The sequence below is a fragment of the Petaurus breviceps genome, unplaced genomic scaffold (genome assembly GCF_028583685.1).
Source record: "Petaurus breviceps papuanus isolate PSGF00001 unplaced genomic scaffold, PetGlider_PUasm1.0 90895, whole genome shotgun sequence".
Taxonomy (NCBI): domain Eukaryota; kingdom Metazoa; phylum Chordata; class Mammalia; order Diprotodontia; family Petauridae; genus Petaurus; species Petaurus breviceps.
This window is the reverse complement of record NW_027187372.1, coordinates 29,579,660-29,603,860: the sequence shown is the minus strand read 5'-3', so window position 1 is coordinate 29,603,860 and position 24,201 is coordinate 29,579,660. Positions and strand designations below refer to the sequence as shown.

Here is a 24,201-nt window from a genome sequence, read left to right as displayed (position 1 = left end):
GATGCCCTTGATAGTCACATAGATTAATTTCATAAAATTTATATGTAATTTCTGTCTGAAGTAGCTACCACTTCAGATGATAGCTGGGCTTTCCTCCTGGATCTTTAAAGCACCAAAAGAATATGAAACCCAGGGTTGAGATGATTTGGAGGCGTTTGACATAAACAGAGTGACTGAAATTGTTCTAACAGCATAATATAAATGAGGTGCTAAAAAAGAGAGTTCCATGTTTTATAATGGAAGAGTAAGAGACTTCCAGTTAAGATGACAACCTGAAATATCATAAAAAAGACCAGCTCTCCCACAGAAACCCCAGAAAACATCTGAAGGTGGTCCCAGATAAAGAAATCTGAGAAGGAAACAGAAATAAGGTCCCCTATCTCATCTAGAAATGCACAAAAAGATATCCTGAAGAAGGTAGAGTCTAGCAGAGAAGTCATGCTTTTGAAGCCAATTCCAACTTGGGTAAACTCAGAAACTAAAGAGGTCAGGAGGACATGCTAGGGAAACCAGTAAGAACTCTGTTTCTAAGCTAGTAGAGGTAAGGATAGGAGGGGAGGCAGTATAAATTCCAACAAATAAACCTGAAGTCAGCCAGTGTTTTGAAAAGGGAGGTTCACAAGCCAGTGGCCACTCCTGAAGTCAGATCCCAACTCAGACCTATCAGAACAGAGCACTTCAATTATAGATGACTAGTGCTGATCGTATTCCTTCTATTCCTCCTCTCCTGCTTTATAAAGAGGGAATAAGGAGGGAAAAAAGTAAAAAAAAAAAACCCATAAGAATATATGACAGAGGGAAGTACACAATAATTAGAACAGTGAAAGTTAATGGGAAGAACTCACCTATAAAACCGAGGAGAGAGCAGCATGGATAAAAAGTGGAATCCAGCAATATGTTGTTAGAAGAAACATGTTGGAAACAGATAGACAGAATTCAAATGAAGTGATGGAACAATTTATTATGATTCAGATGAATTAAAATAAAAACAGTAATAGCAAACATGATATCAAATAACAAAAAGAACAGACAATTCAAAGAAGTAAATGAGAAAATATTATATTTAAAATCATCATAAATAAAATAGCATTACTATACATTTATGTGTATGTGTATAAGTATGCATGTATACACATATGTCAGCACAGATGCTCTAAATATATAGATGAATATATGTGTTATAGAGACATAGCTCCATAAATAGACATAGATTTTAAGTGAGGCAGTTACACAAAGTTGTCAGTCTCACTCTTTTCCAAAGTCATCAAAGTCCAGTGGCAAGAGAAAAGTCAAAATGAATGGTAATGACCTGGAATGCAGTAGATGACCTTGGCATCTTCAATGCTGACCAATCTTTAAGTGTTCCAAAGTGACTGTTTCAGCCTCCTCATGGCCATTGGAACAAGCTGTTATCATCTACTTGTTCCACTGGGGGAAGTCTTCACAAATTTGAGGTAGACATCCTTTAACTGACTGGTTGGTTTGAGGCCTGTCAGTTTCTCTCAAACTCACTTAACCCATCTGCTAAGACAGTTTTACCAGGTTGTGGCCACTACACATGCTACAACTTCTTAATATTTTCATAAAGAAAAGAGAGAAAGAACATGTCAATGAATTGAACTTGTAACTACAAAGACAACTATTAAAAAAAAAACATTAAAACAAAAAAGAATTTCTGAGATAAAAGAACAAGCAAATGAAAAAACCCCTAAGGAATTGATAAAGAAAACTAGGAGCTACTTTTTAAAGAAAACACTAATTAAATAGATAAACCACCAGCTAATCTGGTTTTTAAAAGAAGTATGCAAGAACCAATGTCAACATCAAAAATAAAAAATGAGAACTTACAACAAATAAAGAAGAAATAAATGAAATTATGAGAAATTGGTTTACTCATTATATGCCATCAAAAATAATTTAAACTAAATGGAAAAATAATTACAAAAATATAAAATACTCAAATCATCACAATAAGAAACAAGGAATTTAAATAACCCAATCTCAGAAAGGAAATTGAACAACCCATAAAGGGACTCCAAAAGAAAAATTACCCAGGACCAAATAGATTTCTAAGTGAATCTTATCAAATATTCAAAGAAAAAATTTCAGTAGGAGATAAGTTGTTCATAAAAATTAGAAAAGAAGGATCTTACCAAATTTTTCCTCTGATCCAAATATTGCCTTGGTACCTGAATCAGTGAGAAAGAAAACTATAGACCAGTATTTCTAATATTTATCAATGAAAAATATTTAATAAAATATTTGCAAAGAGGCTAAAGTAACATATTTTAAATGATATAAATTATAGTCAGGTTGGATTAATACCAGGAATGCAGGATCAGTTCACTATTAGGAAAATTATAAACGTAATAAGCCATACTATTATCAAAAGCAATACAAATTACACAATTATATCAATAGATACAGAGTTTTTCACAAAAATAACACATTTGATGTTAAAACTATAGAAGGAATAAGAATAAACAAATCTTACTTTAATACAGTAAATAGCTATTGAAAACTAATTGTTAGCATCATCTGCAGTGAAGAAACAGTAGAGGCCCATCCAGTAAAACCAGGGATAAGGCATGGATATCTAATGTCATCTCTATTTTTTAGAATCTTCAAGAAAAAATTGAAGGAATATGCAAAGGCAATAACTAAAATTATTGCTTTTTTAATGTAATATGATTTACTTAGAGAATCAAAACTAAAAATAATACTAAAAATAATCATTAAGTCATTTCTCAATTGATAAATGGTCAAAGGCTATGAACAGGCAGCTTTTAGATGAAGAAATCAAAGCAATCTATAGTCATATTAAGATGCTCTCAATCAATATTGATTAGAGAAATGCAAATTAGAACAACTCTGAAGTACCACTTCATACCTTTCAGATTGGTTAACATGACAGAAAAGGAAAATGACAGATGTTAGAGAGTATATGGAAAAATAAGGACACAAATTCACTGTTGTGAACTGATCCAACCATTCTCAAGAATAATTTGGAACTATGCCCAAAGGGCTATAAAACTGTGCATACCCTTTAAGCCATTAACAAGAGATCAAAGAAAAAGGAAAGAACCCACACCTACAACAATTTATAAGAGCTCTTTTTTTTTTGGTGGTAAACAACTGGAAATCGAGGGGATGCCCATCAATTTGTGGATGACTGAACAAGTTGCTGTATATCATTGTGATGGAGAAATGATGACCAGGAAGGTTTCAGAAAAATCTGGGAAGACTTACATGAACTGGTACAAAGTGAAGTGAGCAGAATCAGGAGAACATTGTATATACTAACAGCAACATTGTCAGGATGATCAACTATGAATGACTTAGCTATTCTCAGCAATACAATGATCCAAGACAATTTCAGAACACTTATGAAAAAAAATTCTATCTACCTCCAGAGAAAGAACTGATGTAGTCTGAATGCAAATAGAATCATACTTCTAAAAACTTTATTATTTTGGGGGATTTTTTTGGCATCCATTTTCTTTTGCAACATGACTAATAGGGAAATATTTTACATGACTGTACATGTACAATCTACATCAGATTGCTTGCATTTTCAAGGAAGGGGACAGCAGAGGGAAGGAGAGAATTTGGAACTCAACATTTAAAAAAATTGTTGTTTACATGTAATTGAAAAAATAAATTAAAATGAACTATTTAACAACTTCAGTAAATGGAAGAATTTTAAATAAAGCCACCAAAATAATTAGCCTTTCTGTATGTTACTAACAAAATCCAACAGAAAGAGATAGAAAAGGAAATTCTGGTCAAAATCACTACAGAATGCATAAAATATTTAAGAGTCTATTTGCTAAGATAAGAATCATATGCATAAAACTACAAAACATATTTTTTTTACCAAAATAAAAGAAGACAAATAATTAGGGAGGAATTTATTGCTCCTGGTTAGATTTTGTTAATATATTTAAAAAGACAATACTACCTAAATTAATTTAAATATTTACTACCATACCAAACTACCAAGTACTAGAGAACTAGACAAGAATATAATAAAATTCATGTCATGGAACCAAAGGTCAAGAATCTCAAGGTGAGAAATGAAGAGAGAAAAAGGAGGGTAGGCCTAGTACTACCATATCTAAAACTTTACTACAAAGTTTGAAGCAGTAAAACAATTTGATTGTGGTTAAAAAATAGAAAAATTATAAATGGAAATAGAAAATAAAGGTCAATGGAACAGATTAGGAATACAGGATGCAGAAGCAATTGAACCCAGTAGCTGTGTTTGAAAAACCCATGGATATAAACTACTGGAGTAAGAATCTACCATTTGACAAAACTTACTGAGAAAATTGGAAAGCAGACTGGGAGAAACTAGGCTTATATCTTGCGCTATATCTCACATAAACTTCAAATGGATACATGACAGATATAAAAGGGCATGTTATAAATAAATTAGAGAATAGCAGACATCTTTCACAACCAATGAATAGAAGAAAGTTCTTGACCAAATAAAAGATAATCAGAGGAGATACATTTTTTTAAAAATTGACTATATCAAATTAAAAGATTTTTATACAAATGTAAAATTGATTTAGATTATATTTTTAAGTCTAAATCAAACTGGCATGGGTTTAATACTCTGCCACACCTTGTGAGTCTAAACTCCTTACCTCTGTAACTTCATTCTTCACCTACATTCCAGAGAAACTTGCTTAAAAGTCAAGCTTTTGTCTGGTAATTACCTCCACCCTTTATTCAGGTGACCTCTCTATTATTGTAATTTGTATCTCCACCCTGGTATTGTCCACCTTGGTAACCTCACCCAACAGTCATCTAACTCAAATGCTAGTTCCTTTGTAACCTCCCACTCAACCCAAATTCTAGTTGATTCAACAAAAGCTGCTGCAAACTACTCCCTTTGTCTATAGTCTAATCTTATTATCTGAAGACTATTCTCATTTTCTGAATGAGAAGCAGTTGAAGTGATTTATATCCCAGCTCCTTATTAAAATGTCTACCAATTGGGGTTATCTTAACTTTGCCAGAGAAGGATTAAATGATGTATGGTTAGGTCAATCAGAAAGAAGAGGTTTAAAAGACTGTGTCATTTGGCTGAACTGAGGCGCCCATTTTGACCTACTCTGTTAATCGATTCAAGCACAAGGAGGAGTCAAGATGGTGGAATAACCCAACATCTCCCAAATTCCACTTCAAACAACTTTAAAATAATTTCTCAAAATGAATTCTAGAGTTGAAAAACCAATAAAAGGATGGGATAAGACAACATTCCAGCCCAAGACAACTTAGAAGGTGGCAGAAAAGTTCTGTCTCACTAGGAAAAGAGAGGAGTGTAGTCCAGTGCATGCCATACCCAGTAGGCCAGTAACAAGGTCCCAACCCTTTGCACAAGTCAGCAGCGAGGCACCATTAATGGAGTACAGGCTCTAGGAAGCTCCTGGAACTCTCCTTGAATCTTCCCACTTGACAAAGCATTTGCCTAAGGCCATAAGCTTTTCATTATCCCAGGCCCAAATCTCTGTTACTCTTAACTTAACCTAGCCCTCCATTGTCCTGCTACTCCCCACCCTAGATCCTATCAAAATATCATACCCAAATCTTTTGCCCTTAAACTAGCCTAGCCCTCCATTGTCTGTCATCTCCAGGTAGCCTTCAGTTATTCCCCACCCTTAATCCCATTCCTGGAGTCTGATCTCAGTCCCATCAAGACCCTCTGGAAACCCCCTTCTCTAGACCATTCCTAGATCCCTCCCACAGTCTGTCTGTATATAAGATTCATCTTGCTTCTATGAAGGTGCTGAGATCCAGTCAACTCAGACTAGGTCTGTGTCAGATTGTTCTGATGCGCTTGTTGATACAAGTATCACAAATATATAGGCTCCTTAAGAGTCTACCCATTATGGTGAATCTTTAATAATTGTTTTACTTTGACTGAGAGAAGGCTTGAGTTGAATTCATTCAGCAGGACCCAGTGTGTTGGTATTTTGGGGTCTCAAGCACCCCTAAACCCCAAATCTCAACACCATGTCTTGGCACAAGCCAGCCAGAAGCAGGCCTTGGAGGCAATTGAACCTAAGGCAATTGATTACATTAAATCAAAAAGGATTTTCACACATACACAACTTAACAAAGTCAAAATTAAGGAAAGCAGAAAACTGGGGGAAAATATCTTTACAGCAAGTTTCTCTGATAAAAGTCTCATTTCTCAGGTATATAGAGAACTGAATCAAAACTATTTTGATATGACTCATTCTCCAATTGATAAATAGTCAAAGGACATGAACAGGAAGCTTTCAGAAGAAGAAATCAATGAAATCTATAGTCATATAAAAAATGCTCTAAATCACTATTAATTAGAAAAATATACATTAACAAAACTTTTAGGTGTAGTGCCTGGTTTTCCCATCCCCTGACCTCAGCCCTTCCTCAGGGAGGTGAGCAGACTGGTTCCACCCTCCCCCAGCAGATGTGGGCCCTTCCCCAGTCAGCAAACCCCTACAGAGGTGGGTGGGCTTCTGGGTCAGGGAGACTTGGCTCCTGCGGGGAATTTCAAGGTATGTACTGACCAATCACTGTTCTTGGCCTCTACAAGTTTCTGAGTACATAATACCTAACCATTGGTGGCATAACCTCCCTTTAAAAGCTTAGGTTTTACCTGAGATTGCTGCTGTAAGACCTGGGACAGTGGGGTGGTACCTCATCAGCCCACCATGTGGCCTAATCAGCCAACGTGGTGTATAATAAAGGATCCAATTCTAAATTGTTACTTTGGTCTTGTGCACATTTTCTGGGTAAAACAGAGGGTCTACCTCATACCTATCAGATTGGCTAATATGACAGGAAAGGGAAATGACAAATGTTGAAGGGAATGTGGGGAAATTAGGACACTAATGCACTGTTCTTGGAGTTGTGAGGTGATCCAACCATTTTGTAGAATAATTTGGACTTATACCCAAAAGTCTATAAAACTGTGTCTGCCTTTTGACCCAGCAATACTACTACTGTGTCTGTATACCAAAGAGATCCAAAAAAAGAGAGAAAAGGACTTATACATCCAACAGTCCAACAATATTTATAGCTGGTTTTTCTGTTGTTGCAAATAATTGAAAAAAAAAAAAACCATCCATTGAGGAATGGTTAAACAAGTTGTGGCATATGACTGTAATGGAATGCTATTGTACTATAGGAAATGATGAGAAGAATAGTTTCAGAAAAACTTGGAAAGACGTACAGGAACTTATGCTGAGTGAAGTGAGCAGAACCAGGAGAACACTGTACACAGTAATAGCAATATTGTATAATGATCAGCTGTGAATGACAGCTATTCTTAGTGAAACAAAGATCTAAGACAATTCTGAAGGACCTATGACAAAAAATGTTATCCCCCTACAGAGAAAGAACTGATGGAATTTGAATGCAGATAAAAGCATACTGATTCTAAATTTTTCCTTATTTTTTCCTTGTTTTTTTTGTCTTTGTTTTTTCATAACATGACTACATAGAAATATGTTTTGCATGACTGCACATGTATAACCTTTATCAAATTACTTGCTTTCTCAATGAAAAGGGAAAGGAGGGAGGGAGGGAAAGAATTTAGAACTCAAAATTATACAAAATGAAGGTTAGAATTGCTTTACATGTAAGTAGAAAAAAGTAAAATTGAAAAAACAAACTGAAAGCTCAGAAATTTTGAACATCAGCCTACCTTTATTACTTTCTATCACCATACAAATAAGTAAACCAGTTAGAATCAAAAGAGAAAAAATAACTGGGAAAAATATTTACTACAAATTTTTCTGATAGAAGTGTAATATGAAGGGGCAGCCAGGTAGCACAGCGAGTAAGAGCACTGGCTCCAGTGTTGGGATGACCTGGGGATCGAATCCCGGGCTCAGACACTTAGCACCCACCCAGAAACACCTGGCCGTGTAACCTTGAGAAAGTTATTAACCCCAATTGCTTAGGGGCAGCCAGGTGGCTCAGCAAGTAAGAGCACCGGTTCCAGTGTTGGGATGACCTGGGGATCAAATCCGGGCTCAGATACTTAGCACCACACCCAGAATAACTGGCTGTGTAACCTTGAGCAAGTTACTTAATCCCTATTGCTTTTAATAAATAAAAAAAAGTCTAATATGTAAGATTTATAGGGAATTGTTACTAATACATAAGAACAAGAGCTGTTTTGCAATAGGTACATGGTCAAAGGATATGAAGAGGCATTTTTCATGGTAATAAATCTAATTTATGAACAACCACATGCAAAGTGCTCCAAATCATAAAGACATCAATCGATAAAAGAAATGCAAATTAAAATAACTCTAAGGTTTCACTGAATATTCATCAGATTAGCAAAGAAGACAAAAAAAAATGACAATTGTTACAGCAGTTGTGGAAAAACAAGCATACCATTATAGAAAGCAATTTGAAAACAAAACAAAAAAGTTACTAAATTGTGCAGACCCTTTGACCCACTAACATCATTAATCGACATAAACTCCAAAGAAATCAGAGGGAGAAGATTCATAAGTCCAAAAATATTTATAGCAGCACTTTTTGTTATGGTAAAGAACTATTAAAAATTGGGTACTCATCCATTCGAGAATGGTTGGATGAATTCTGGAATATGTAATAGAATATTATCATAGCATTTTAAGAAATGATAAATGGGATGGATTCACAAAAACCTGGAAAGACTGTATGAACTGATGTAGAATACAGTGAGAAGAACCAGAACTATTTTTACAATGATGCCGCCATTTTAAAGGAATCCAACTTTGAAGGACATAAGAATTCAGATCAATGCAATGACCCAGCTGAGACTCCAGAAGACTGATGATGAAACATGTCACCCTCCTCTTGGTGGGGATATGAGAGAATGTAGGTGCAGAATGAGACATACGTGTCTGGGTTCAACCGATGCAATACCAATTTGCTTTGCTTGACTATTTATTATGTGGTAGAACTTTTATTGGGAGTGAGAGGAAGGGCTGGGATGTACTGATACAAAAATAAAAGAAGAAAAGAAAGAAAACAGTGTACATGAAACATTTTTAAAGGTACAGAAGAAAGCAGAAGGAAGTTCAGAAAGGGACAAAGACAAGCAGGGTAATACTGACAACACAATATGATATTCAATATATATTTTTAAAAAACAAGTTGTGATAGATTCACAGTTTCATATACAAATCTTTTCTAACTTCTGCATATGGTGATATTCATGCTTTTTGATGATTTTCTAGTTCATTATAATTTTTTTTTAAAGAGTTAGATAATAGGAAAAAAAGAGATCAGAAAAATGCCAGAAGTCTTTGGAAGAAGATGCCAAGGTAGCATCTGACCTGACTCTTTGGTGACTAGATGGGAAAGAAGAGAGAATCCTGATGGTGTAGTTAGTAGCTAGAAAGACATTGAGAAGCCTATGAAGGCATCAAACTGATCATTATAGAAGTAATCAGATGGTAGGTGGGAGTTAATACTACCCTACACCATTTATCTTTGAAAGCAAAATGCATGTGTGTGGATTCTCTACCAACATTGTCTTTGAGTACCCCTGGGAGAAATGGAATGGAAAAAAAACTGGGTGGGAAGAATTGAGCTTTCATATTCTGCCCAGGAGTGGGCCCATGGCTCTGGAACTCTGGCTCCATACCTTCTTCATTTCAATTCTACTTTAGTAAATGTATTTGTGAGTGAGTAATCTTTTTAAGCTTCTACCAAAGTGGGGAAAAAAGAGACTAGACTCTTGAAGGGATGGGGGTCAAGTCATGAGAAACTTACGAGTTATATTTTGTTTTAGTTATATCTCTAGATAGAGGTCCTGGGAAAATCCAGTGCAGGATTTTCCTGGCTATTGATGGTTTTACCAGGAGTGAGGTGCTATAGTTAAAACTTTGAGCATCATCTAATGGCTTGATTGAATATAGAAACCCACTAGAATGGTTATTTTGTTCTCACATGCCCAGACCACGGGCTGGGGACAACTAAGCATAGAGAGTCACATGATGGCTTGCCCAGATCAAGATCTAGCACTCTGAGTAGTTACCTGGGGCCACAACCCCCAATGTTATAAATAGGTACAACACCAATCCTGACTGTGACCAAGTAAAGGATATCCTTTATATTGGTAGGAAAGTAGCCATACAGGTTGGTAAACATGAATATTTTCTAGGTTGCCTTTTTTTTGGGTAGAAATGAATCCTAAAAAGGTTTTTTTGAGGTGTTTAGTATCTACTCCTCATTTAGATATCCCTTAATGTTTTCAAAATTGTGTTGCCTACAGCACAGATCTCTTTTATATATATTTGGTAATAATAATAGTTAGCATTTATACAGTACTTTAAAATTTGCAAAGTATTTTATAAATATTACATCATTTGATCCTCAAAACAGCTCTTAGAGGTAGGTGCTATTATTATCCTCCATTTTACAAAAAAAGAAAACTGAGGCAGATAGGTGATTTGACCAGAGTCACAGTTAATAAGTATCTGACTCCATATTTGAACTCAGGCCTTCCTGACTGCAGGATAAAGGCTCTTGTCATCTATCTGCCACTTGGTCTAATCCAGCTGCTTTTTTCAAGCTTTGTTTTCTTCAGTACTATTTCCACATCTTCAGGAAGTACATCTGGAGTGCTATTGTTATAGAAAAATGTGGTGGCTCCATTGTCTTTGATGATAAAAAGTTTGTTATTAAAAAAAACTTTCTAGATCTTTTACAAAGATACATGGCTATGAGTCATGGAATGCCAACGAACTGAATTTGAAGATAATTCAAAGGACAATGGAAAGGGCTATAGTAGGCACAAGCAGGTTAAAACGTATTAATAAGAATTACATAGAAGATATGATATAAAGGACATCATAAAAGAAGTGTATGATTTTAAAAAGGAAGAATGAATAAGAAAAGAACAATCTATGTGCTCCATTGTTATCTTTATGGTGCTATGAGGAAGAAGGTCCCTGGCATGTTGGGTGAACTCTCTGGGTTAATTTATGGAAAGACAGGGATAAGAATTACATGGGATGGACAGGCATGGATGGGTTGAGGATTTACATCATTAGAGGGAATACACAAACTGATGAAATCACACATTCATTGGAGTACTAGATGATTGCTTTAGGGACATTGTCTGATATTATTCTGGACTTGGAGTCTGGAAAAGCTGAGTTCAGACTGCTTCTGAAACATGCTTGCTATGTAACCATGGACAAACCTTCTAGCCTCTCTAAGTCTCAGGTAACTCTGTAAGATTTATTTACTAAATTTTAGCTAGATTGTGATTTGTCCTTGGTATGTTAATATTGACAAATCCTCAGACATAGGAAAATACTGGTTGACATAGAAGTCATTTCAGAATTAACTGTAGTTACATCATACATTATTTAGAGTAAAGTTAAAAATCAGTAAAAAATCAAAAGAAAGGATGAAGACAAGAAGTAACTGTGGGTAATTATAATATTTCTACCCAAACTCTTTATTTTGTTTGTATTCTTATTTATTAAAATTTAGTAACCATAAAGAAAAACAAACTTTAAAACAAATAAAAATAAAAACTATCTTCTCTGAGAGGTAGCTAGGTGGTTCAGTGGTTAGAATGCTGGACCTGGCGTCAGGAAGACCTAAGTTCAAATCCAGCCTCAGATATTTACTAATTATGTGATTCTGGGCAAGCCACTTAACCTCTATATAACTCAGTTTCCTTATTTGGAAAATAGGAATAGTAATAGCACCTCCCAGGGTTGTTGTGAGGATCAAATGAGATAATATTAGTAAAGTACTTTGCAAAACTCAAAGAAATACAATATACAAATGCTTGCTATTATTATCTGTGAAATCATAAAGCTGAGAAAAAAACTGGATTTGTTAAATACATAGAAGGAACTGAAAAGGAAAAATAGGAAAAATATTTTAAAAGATACATATGGAAGTTGATCACTAAGGTGCAAAAAAAAAATTCAAAAGGGCAAAAACTACAAACAATACATTTACAGACCATATTATACTAAAAATGTTAAGCAACAAGGAAAATATGATAAAAGGCTACAGGCCTTTATAGAGACTCAAGAATAGCTCATTGGATAATGCCTAGGTTAAAGAACATATTAAATAATAACAGACTATATTAAAGATAATGAAACTATAAATATAACATAATAAAATTTATGGGATGTAGAAAAAGCAGTACTCAGAGGCAAATTTATACTCCTGAATGTTGATATTCATGAGAAAATGAACGGAGTTTACAGTTAAACAAATTTTAAAATGTCCAGGATATTACAGAAGGGTTATCTGATCAACTACAATTTGGACTGCATGCCATCTAAATTCTCTTCCCTATCTGCAATTATATGATTGTTTTTGACCCTCTCTCAACACAGCACATTTTTTGGCTACTGTTGGTATCTAAATCTTGATTTAGAAAAAACATGGATCTGATCCAGTGGCAAATTTTAGGCTCCTTATGGAATGACTCCTACTCTAAATTTTTTTTCTGAGAAAATATTTTTGAATGGAGGAATAATATTTTAATAATTTAATGGATTTGTGATCTCATGGATGTATATATTTCCTCCAATGACGACATTCATGTCTTGTGGACTTCTCCAACACAACCCTCATGGGTATCCCTCTCACCCCTCACCTACATTTTCAGTTTCCTTTTATCTATTGTCTTCCTCCATTGAATTATGAGCTCTGATAGATACTACTTTTTCTTTATTGTATTTGTACTCCCCAGTCCTTAGCACAGTGCCTGGCACATAGAAGGTGCTTATCAACTGATTGGTTGACTGATTGACAATGATGTAGATCGCAACTCATTCATGCCTGCCCAGTCTTGTGCAACTTTCTTTCATGTTCTCCCATAATCTCACCATAAGTTTACCCGATGTGCAAGGGATTTTCCTCCAATACTCTTGATATCTTATGGACATCAGTCACACAGCCTGTCTCCTGGATAGTCCTCATTCTCACCATATTATCATCCCATCTTTTTGAACCTTACAATTCTTAGATGACGTTTTTTAAGGACCGCTACTATACAATTCCTTGTTTGTAATGGCTGCAATTTGTTTATTGCATCTCTCCATTGTCTTTGTAAGATCCTCAACTTCAGTTCTTCAGAGATTATAGTGCTTTATGACTCAAGTCATAGAACATAACCAGGAAAATATTTGTATTAAAAATATGGGTCTCTGTTTTAGAGAGCAAGCCTAATCTAACCCACTCTTCTCTTCTTGTTCACTTCCAGGCCCATTTTGTTGTCCATTTTTCTATATCTTTTCAAGACAGACGTACCCACAGATGAGTCCTATAGGTTCTCCTTCCAATTGTATTTCATAGCCTAAACAATTGGCATTCTTCTTCCATTTGGTTTTTCCTGTTTACATAGGTAGGGCAAACTATTTTGGATGAATATGGATTTCATTTAGCAAGCTCTATAACATTAGAAGGCTTGCTACTATCAGCACAATATTTTTGGAAAACATGAACTCTTGGAAGTCCTCACAATCTCAAGGGGAACTCCCTTTCAACTTGAACTCTGTTGGACTTCCTCCATGACCATGGTGCACACCTTTGGTGAAAGTTCATCTCCCTGTTTTATGCTTTGCTTAATATTAATGAAGAAAATCACCAGATGAGATTATCTTTCAAAGAATCTCATATAATTTTGATGTATTCATAGAAGACACAGTGTTGGAGACATACCCCCTTTAAGGGGATGCTTGATTCTACAAAATCAAATACTTTTTTATACTCAACAAAAAATTAAGGTTTTTATATTCTATACATCTTTCAGTCAATAATGCAAAGATAAAAATGTGTGGTAATCTGGAATTCTGCTTGTGAAAACTTGACTGTTCCCTTCTACCAGCCTTGTCAAGATATTTTTGATGCATGTACAGATTATTCTCATAATAAATTTTATATAGGTAACAAAGTAAGTATATGGATCAGTAGTTATCAATGCTCTCTAGCATGACTTTCTGTGTAATAATAAGGTCTAAGATTGTTCCTTTCTTAAAATGCTGTAAGAACCAATCCTTTAGTGCCTCAATATTTTATCTCCTCTGACATAGCCATCCTTTATAAATATACATGGTCTAGAGCTACAGATTTTCCCACCTTTGTTTTCTTATGGGCCATTTGCATTTCCTGTCAGGAACCATCCAGATTGGGATGTTACAGTCCACATGTGATGACTCCATTAGTGAAAAGTTGTTTGTCTTTTTCTTTAGATAAATATCTCTATAGACTTTGAAAAATCTTTTTATCTCTTCATGATCTTCCTTCCAGTTTCATCTTTGAATGTTATCAGGATGACTTTGTGCAATTGGATCTCTTGATATGTTTTCTCAAAACTTGTATTCCTGGGGTGGCCAGGTAGCACAAGGAGTAAGAGCACCAGCCCCAGTGTCGGGCTCAGACACTTAGCACGCACCCAGAAACACCTGGCCGTGTAACCTTGAGCAAGTTACTTAACCCCAGTTGCTTAGGGGCTGCCAGGTGGCTCAGCGAGTAAGAGCACCGGCCCCAGTGTCGGGGTTCGAATCTAGGCTCAGATACTTAGCACCACACCCAGAAATAACTGGCCGTGTAACCTTGAGCAAGTTACGTAACCCCAATTGCTTTTAAAAAAAAAAACTTGTATTCCCTTTCACAGCTTCTTGGTGTTTTATGAGATCCTGCTTATGTGTCACCATCTTTGTCTGTAAGATTTCATAAATTAATTTATATTCTAAATTGATGTTGCACTTGGCTACCATATTTCTCTGCTTGGCAAGTAGGTCGAGTGTTTGCTGATTAAGATGGTTTTTAGGCTTTTTTGGTTTCCTCATTATGGCAATTGATTTACTTTGGTTAACCTTCTATACAAAATTGTTCTAATTGGTGTCAATGTGATTTCCTCCATCCACTTCCCTTTTCTCAGCATCAACAACTATTTAAATAGGTCAATGTGGAGTTATGCCAGTGCATACAGTATATTTTTCTCATTTGTATTATGTCTTTTAGCATGTATTAATTTTTATGCTAACAAGTTAATGATCTGACTATGTACAGAGTGCTTATTCAGGAATGAGTTATTTCCTATTATTTAATTTTTTTTTGTGCTGTTATTCATTGCTCTCTAAAAGAAAGTCTTTTCCTATCCCCTCATTCAATGTGAAAAGAGCATCACTCAACAGAGTTAATTCTGTTATTATGTCTTTCAAGGAATCTTGAATGATTTGGGTGGATGGATGGGAGACATTTTGTTTGAAAAGAGCTGCTAAGGGGGTATTTTGCTTTACAGTATCAAATTTTTCCCCCTCTCATAATCCATAAACAATAAACATGAGATCTTATATTCTCTATATTTTAAAATAAATTGTGAAATGATAAAGACTTCAAGCATTATTGAGTATCACTTTTGAAAGGCTGCTTGTTTTCTATACAATCCTTACTGAGGATACTTTTGATTCATGCATAAAGATTTTGAATAGGTGGAAAAGTAGGCATATAGAATGGAGTTGAGGTGTTCCTCAATACCCTTTTTAAAGATATTAATAAGGTCCAAGGTTTTTTTCCATGCCATGCCTTGGTATCTTTCCTTCCTTCAGATACCTTACATACTAATCCATTGGTACCCTTACAATCATGCCTCCTCCAGCATGGATCTCCTCTCTCTACACTTAGTCTTATCTGACTGCTTCTCCTGACTTTGCTCTCTTTAGTGTCATTAGTATGTTCCCTATACGCACATTTATGGATGTAATAGTGGGGTCCAAGTTTAGTGAGTCCATTATCCTTGATGGTGAAAAGTTTATTATAGTCGTCTTTACAGATCTTTTCCATTCTTCTTCTTGGTTTTATTTTTCCCTCTTTGTTTCTCATTTTTTTAGGCAGTGAGATGGCATAGTTGGTAGAGTACTAGGCCTGGAGTTAGGAACATCCAAGTGAAAATCTGATCTCACACACTTACTAGTTGTGTGACCCTGGGCAAATCACTTGACTGAATAACAAATGTGATACGTATCAAGCAACACTTAGCATACGTAGTGTTTGGCACATAGCAGGTGCTTAATAAATATGTTCCCCCTCTACCCCATTTTGATTTTCTTCTTCCATTTTTATCCTTGAGATGACTTTTCTTAGTTATAGCTATTGCAAAAGCTTTCTTTAAACTGGTTTTACTTTCCATTGATTGTCTCTACTTTATTAATATGATATTGCTCATAATTGTCCATTTTCCTTCTTCAGAAGTATAATTCTGCTGCCCCTCAAGCCTGAAAAAGTTTTGTAGTGTTGTAATACATGCTGCATGCCACATGAAGGGAAAATAACTTCTGATTGGCACAAGGAATGCTGAGCTCAATCCTGCATAAGGAACTTAATGAGCTTTTTCCATATATTTTGTAGGAGAAACTGGTAGTTAAAGAATGGTCCAGGGAAGTAGAAGAAAAAAGGAGTGAAAATGATAAACTTGTATGAAATTTTAAAGTCTGTTAAAGGGAGCTTCTTTGGATTACAGTGCTCTTTCTCTCCTGGTTTAAGCTTGTTTCTGACTAAAGAATTCATTCTTATTTATGTGTTCTTTGATATATTTTAATCCATATAACTTCTCTGATTTCTGTTTGCTTTTCTTGTGAATAAATGAGTTTACCAGTTATTCACTATTTGTGATGGTCTTTTGTGTAACCAGCATTTAGTAGAAAAGAGCTTAGCTGGTGAGTGTAAGCTAATTGATAATCCCTCCCTCAAGGGTGACCAGGAAAACAGTTTTTCTTCAAAACCTAGATTAATATCACTATACTAGAGACATTTGAAGGGTTCAGATATATTAAATTCTAGCCCAATACCCTTCATGAAGATTAGTGAAAGGAGAGCCTAGCATCATCTGTACTCCTAGAGCCTAATCCTTGTCACTAACCTCATACTCTCAACAATGGTGCAGGTCCTGCTTTGGTTTGTCTTCTCTCCATAGTGATCAGCTAGGTCTAAGGTAATTTTTATTCATTCCACCTACAAATGGCATCTATATATTTAGAAAACTTACGTGGGCATGTCTATCTCACATATGCTTTCAAAACAAGAATAAAGTTGTGCTTACTTTTTGGCTGTCACTTGGGAAGTAAACCATATATTTACTATGTGTGCTAGCTAAGGACTTTTGGGACTCATAGAGTCTTCTTGTGGCAGTGCATTTATAGCAGTTAAACTTCTAAACAAAATAATTGCAATCATGCAGTGTCAACATAATTTCTGATACCGATTTTTCATTTTTAATTGCTGATTATTTATTTAGAAAGTTCTGAATTGAATAATGTCAATTGTATGACACATCTTTTTCTCACTTTTTCATTATTCTTTTTTCTGAACTAAATTGGATCTTTATCCTGATAAGTCAGTGGTCTAGCAGTTGATTTAGGGATAAGTCACTATCAAGTCTTTTCTTGTTTGTTAAAATATAATCTCTTTTTCCTTTTGTATTACTATTTGAGGCTTACCATGGCCAGTACCTACCAATTATTTTCTCAAAAAAAAAAAAGTATTGAGGCTACTATATCTTACTATCTGTGAGTCTTTGGCCTCTTTCATTTCTTTTTCCCCAAGAACCATGATGCTTTCCTATCTACTTCTCCCATCTTCACCTTTTCCTATTTTTACATTAAAGTTACTAACTATCAGAGTGTATACTGATTTAATTCAGAGGATCTTATTGAGTTCTTCACTGAATTTTTCCACCACTTCATTCTCATTGCTATTGTGTATAAGTTGCCATTAATTTTCATAGAGATCTTTTGGCAAATACTTATCAATACTTCAATATGACATCATCTACATTCTATGTTGGCTCTTGCCTTTGAATGCATGATAATAACTTGCTACACCAAGACAGAGACTCGTCCTTTCATAACTTCTCTCTTTCTGTATCACTGATAGCAAAAATGTCAAGATTGATATGATTGACTTCCTCCAGTATTATGTGCACTAAGTAATCACTCAACAAGGATTTCACATTTAGAATTAGCTTAAAGTTAAAGATAGTTTAAAAAACATAGATTATAGATAGGAAATATAACTTATGTGTAGTTAATCTACTATAGATAATTTATCTTTAACTATAAACTATAGATATTTTATCTCTCTAACTACCAGAGATAGTTTAAAAAACATGTAATCCTCTGAACCCTCTTTTCTCTTTTCCACCAGTCTGACACCATTACTGTAGAAGCAGAAGGGGCAACAAAGGACCAAGGGTAATTCTGTGATTTTCTTGGTTTCGGTTCAACTCAAATGGTAAAACCAAACTGGCCTTCTTACTCTTTTTTACACACTTGTGTCCCTTTGCTTTTTTCTTTTTTGGTCTTTTTTGGTGGGGGGAAGGCAGGGCAATTGGGGTTAAGTGACTTGCCTAAGGTCACATAGCTAGTAAGTGTCTGAGGCCAGATTTGACCTCAGGTCCTCCTGACTCCAGGGCCGGTACTCTATTCACTGCGCCACTTAACTGTCCCTGTCCCTTTGCTTTTGTACAGGATGTCCCCCTGCCTGTAATGCTTTCCCTCCTTATCCTGCCTCTTAGAATATGTACTTTCTACATGTTTAATTTTAACTAAAAAAAATCTGTATCTAACCAACATCAAATAAAATGAGATTTCCATATACAAAGTTGGAGGGAGGGGAAGATGAGTGTACATGAAGCTACAAATCTTTACTGTGTATAGCTTGCTTTTCTTTTTTAAAGTATACAATAAATTTAACATGCTAGTTTCAAAGCTATTTTATTTGTGTATGTTTTCCTAATGATCTTCATTTTGTTCTCTTCTTTGTCTTTAAAAATATGCTTTAATGATTATCTTTTCTTATTTTCCTTCCCTTTATTTTTATAATCCCAGTGTTACTCTTCTTAAGTACTTCCCCCCCCCAAAATTGAAAAAAATAAAAATAAACACCTATTATCAGATATACACAACTGAGCAAATCAAACCCCAAAACTGGTTATGTCTGAAAATATACGTCTCATTCTCATCATCCTATTGGCAGGAAGTAAATAGTGTATTAAATCACTAGTCTTTTGGAATTACTGTCGATCATTGCCTTGATCAGAGTTCTTGAGTCTTTCAAAGTTGTTTTTCTTTACATTGGTTTTATTACATACAGTTTTCTGCTTGTTCTGCTCACTTCACTCAGCATCATTTCATATAAGTCTTCCCAGGTTTCTCTGAAATCTTCCCTTGTGACATTTCTTATGGCACCATAATATTCCATTACATTCACCACTTCCTCAGTTGATGGGCTTCCCTTGTTTCTAGCTCTTTGCTACAACAAAAAGAGCTGCTATAACTTTTTTTTTTTGGTAATATGGGTCCTTTTCCACTTTCTTTGATCTCTTTGGGGGCCTCATTTCTCTCAAAACTCAGTTTAATCACCACCTTCTGCATGAGGCCTTTCCTGTTCCCTCTAGCTACCCCCGAATTACTTTATATTCACTTTGTGTACTCTTGCATGTACATATGTTATCTCATTTGTCAGAAGTTAGCTCCATGATGGTAAGGAGTCTTTCACTTTGTCATTTGGGCACAATGCATAGCACGTAATAAATGCTTCCTGTGAGTCACCTATCCCTCCCAGCTTTAAGTCATTTGCAAATTTGATAAGCATGCTAAATTTGCCTTTATCCAAGTCATTGATAAAAATGTCAGCCAACGTGGGGCCAAGCACAGGTGCCCAGGACATTCCCCAGAGATCTCTATCTAAGTTGATTTTGAACCATTATCTTCGAGTCAGATCATTCAACTACTTACAACTCCATCTAATTCTATTTTCATTTAGTCCACATTTCTCCATTCTTCCTATAAGAATAGTATTAGATACTTTATCAAATGCTTTAGGTGCACTATTTTAACAGTATTCCTCTGATCTTCTAGTTTACTAACCTTGTCAAAAAAAAAAAAGGAAACAAAGTTAGTCTGGCATGAGTTGTTTTTGCTGAAATTAAGCTGGGTCTTTGTGATCAGCACTTCCTTTTTCCAAATGTTTGCCAGCCACCTCTATAATGATCTATTCTAGAAGTTTTCTATGAATCAAAATCAAGCTCACTGGCCTACAGTGAATTTAAAGATTCCATTTTCTTCCCTTTCTTGAAAATGGGGGCATTTTGTGGTATGCGATTGTGATGGAATACTATTGTGCTATAAGAAATGATGAGTAGGATGCTTTCAGAAAAATCTGGGAAGACTCATGCAAAGTGAAACGAACAGAATCAGGAGAACATTGGACCCAGTAGCAGCAACATTGTCAGAATGACCAACTGTGAATGACTTAGCTATTCTGATCAAGGCAATGATCCAAGAAAATTCCAAAGAACCCATGATGAAAAAATGTAGAAAGATAACTGATGAACTCTAAATACACATTTAAACTTTATTTTTATTATTTTATTTTGTCTGTGTTTTTTTTTCAAAATGGCTAATATGGAAATATGTTTTGTATGACTTCACATGTAATAATTGATATCAAATTGTTTGCTATATCATGGAGGTGGGAGGGATGGAAGGGAGAAAGAGAGTCTGTAACTCAAAAAATGTTTAAATGATTGTTAAAATTTTTTTCATGTAATTTGGAAATATTAAAATAAATAAAAAAAAATTTTTAATGGGAACATTTGCTTTTTTCTATCTCCATAGTCCTTTTCTGTTTTCTACAACATCTCAAGTGTCACTGACAATGATTTAATAATTATTTTTCCCAAGACTTATATGAATTGGTGCAAAGTGAAGTGAGCAGAACCAGGAGAACAATTTAAATAGTAACAGCCATATTGAAAAGATCATCAGCTGTGAAAGACTTAGCAACTCCAATCAATATAATGATCTACCACAACTCAAAAGGACTCGTGATGAAAAATGCTTTCCGTCTCCAGATAGAGAACTAGTGGATTCTGAGTGCAAATTGAATAGGTTAAGTCAAGTGAGAGTTATACCTTTAAAGAGAGGGGAACAAATGTTTTTTGAACTCTGGAACATTATGCCCTTTATTCCAGAGTTCTGGGGAAAATCTCCAAGATAAAGCTTAGGTATAGTTATTATTCTAGGGTCTTCTCAAAAAGGATTAATAAGGTCCCTCCTAAGAAATTACTCAATGTACAAAGTAGATATCAGATATAGGACAGCTATTTATTTCCTCTACCAAAAAAAAAAAAAACCCAAACTTAAAACACAAAGGACTCAAACACTGACAAATAAATAAAACACTAAACAATAATCCCTAAGTTTTATTATACTCTCCCAGGAGGTAAAGACTGCTGGGAGACTTGTGGGACTGTTGAATTGATTTCACTTTTATCTACTGACTGTGCAATTCACAGGTCTGAATTTCCTGGCAAGCCAAATCATGGCTTGGGCTTTATTAGTTCTTTCATTTATCTCATACTCCTAACAGTGGTTATCTCTTCCTTCAAAAAGTTTTTACAGAGATTAATTCCTTCTGGGCAACCAGTCCCTGGACCCAAGAACCCCTTACCTTTCAAGCTTACAAATCAGCATTTACCTGGCTAGAAATATCCATCTCAGGACAGCTGTTCAGTTACCTGTACTAAGGAAAAGAAACACAAAGTAGAAGATCCCATATTAGGCTCAACTAGGCAATCATATGTGCTTGCTAACATGTGAGTACAGTTGCCATTGCTTATGGGAGGAGGACTGATAGATCCTTGGAATTCCCCCCCTCCTGTTACCACCACCACCACCACCATGAAGTTTGAGGGAAAGGCTGCTGGAGCCCCAAGCAACACACACCAAAGAGAGGCAGAGAAATGATGGCATCACTCCTCTTAAAGTCTACTGAGTGGGCAGTTTCTCCTGGCTCAATGTCCAATGCTCTTTTTGGCAGAGCCTTCTCCCAACCCCTGCCATCATGGGGAACATGAGAACAACTTGAAGCCTACTAGTCACAAATACCCTTTAGCAAGAGGTCAAAACACATGTCACCAGCAGTGATCAAAGTCTCCTCCCTGTTACCTATACAAATTGGATCTTGATTTCTCTGTGTGTCTCCATCAGTGTCTTCTGACAACTCCCATTTGTCTTCCTCATCAGATTTGCTTTCCTTTGTGGCTTTGAATAGAGTTCTCAAAAGGAGAACTGTTAACTATTAACAACCACATTAAAGATTGCTTCAAATCACTAATAATAAGAGCAAAACAACTCTGAGGTTTCACTTCATGCTTAGAAAGTTGGCAAGTATGACAAAAGATGGTAACTCTTGGTGGAAATATGAATTGATCCATCCACTCAGGAAAGCAATTTTGGATTAAACGAAGAATATTCATTCGCTTTAACACAGAAATACCATTGCTAGACTTCCCAGGATGCCAATGACAAAAAGGAAGGTCCCATATACTCCAAAATATTTATAGCAGCACTTTTTGCTGCAGCAAAGAACTGGAAACAAAATTGATTTCTATCAATTGGGGAATAGCTAAACAAGTTGTGGTACAGGAATGTAATATTAATGTGATATAAGAAATGATGACAGGAACACTGTATTCTGACTGATAACTTGGAGCACTGAAGAGGTTTTCTTCAAGTCCCTTCACCATTTCTAGAATAGAGACCAGTCCAAACTTAGAACAGAGATAATACTTGACTGTGGCATAAATATATTGATTGTGTTGTATTTTTAAAAATAAAAAAATTGTCTTCCTATATTTTATTAATGTACTTTGTTTTTATATCAGTCATTTACCACCTCCCCAGACTGAACCCTCTCTTGTGACAAAGAAAATAATCCAGCAAAACAGCTGATGCAGAGAACTGTGTTGGCTAATGTCTAATGATGTGCCCTAGTAATCTTCCTCACCTCTCTGCCGTTAGAAGGAAGTATGCTTCATTCTCTCTCCCCTGGGATTTTCAATGGTGTTTCCATTATTCAGAAGTGAAGTTCCTTTATATGAGCTTTTCATGTATATGATCAAAGTCACTAAGTATGTTTTTCTCATAGTTCTACTGTTTGGTCTTTAACAGTTCATACATTTCTTCCCAAATTTCTCATAATTCTAAATATTCCTAATTTCTTACTGTACAATAATATTCCATAGCATTCATATACTATACGTTTTGTAGTTGTGGCTTTTTAAGACATTCACTGCTTAATGGGTGCCTACTTTTTTTTTTTTTGCTTTTTGGAGAGGGGAAAGCAGGGCAATTGGGATCAAGTGACTTGCCCAAGGTCACATGGCTAGTAAGTTTTAAGTGTCTGAGGTCGAATTTGAACTCAGGTCTTCCTGACTTCAGGGCTGGTGCTCTATTCACTGCAGCACCTAGCTACCCCTGGGAACCTACTTTCTAAACTGGTTTTTCAAACTGCCTGTGGTGTTTATCTATCACCTCCCAAACACCTTATTAAAACTTTTACAACCTTTTATCACCTCTACATACTTAACAACTAAACCCATTTTTTATTCATTTCTCTTAAAGACCCAGAGATTCACATTCAATTTTCCCTTTTCTCTTGTTTGTTTCATTTACCTATTTCCTTTCCTTTTCTTACTTACCTGACCTTGCCAGTTCCCTCTTCCTTAAGTCCTCTTTTTCATGTCTTTACTCCTGGGACACCTATGGACCACACTTGGCATCTGTGGGTACTAGATGTAACACTTGGGGGCTTTTCAGTTGGTTTTTGGTTGGTCCTTACTTAATTTTTTGTTCTGCCATCTGCAAACCTACAGAAAAACAGTGTACCATGATATTAATTATCCATTAAGAAAGTATATCTGACTTGTTCATAGCTTTATAATCAAAGTATTAGCCAGATGCAGCTTTCTGGTGCACATGTGGGTAAGTAAGCTTCCCATACTGCCATGCTATCTGACTTTAAGCAGCTGAACTACTCAAAACCCATGGTGACTGGGTTTTGAATTTCTATTAGGAAGGTGATATGAAATAGTGCTCCAAATTATTAAAAATGAGAAATCTCTATTTCTCCCTCTATCCACATCTGGACTTTCCCCTCTAGGCTGAAAAGGACCCTACCCTCTACCTCTATTCACTGGACACAATCAACACACTGTGACCATGTCGTTTATTAGGCATAAGACAAAAGAAAGAAAACTCAAGTGCTCCCCACACATAGTCCTCCTCCTTCAGTCATTCCAAATGCCTCTTTTTTATTCTTCCAGATATTTGGGGTTGCAGAGGAAAGATCCTAAATCCTGGAAATTAT

The 24,201-nt window shown here is 35.5% G+C and overlaps 1 long non-coding RNA gene across 1 annotated transcript; it reads right to left on the bottom strand.

The window, feature by feature from the left end:
• Positions 1-1,033: 1,033 nt before the first annotated feature.
• LOC138150936 (uncharacterized) lies at positions 1,034-24,062 on the bottom strand. The gene is made up of 4 exons (XR_011165696.1): positions 23,534-24,062; positions 21,502-21,573; positions 2,154-2,189; positions 1,034-1,570 (listed from the first exon to the last, which is right to left on the bottom strand). It is a non-coding gene; the product is annotated as an uncharacterized lncRNA (long non-coding RNA).
• Between the last annotated feature and the right edge of the window lie 139 nt (positions 24,063-24,201).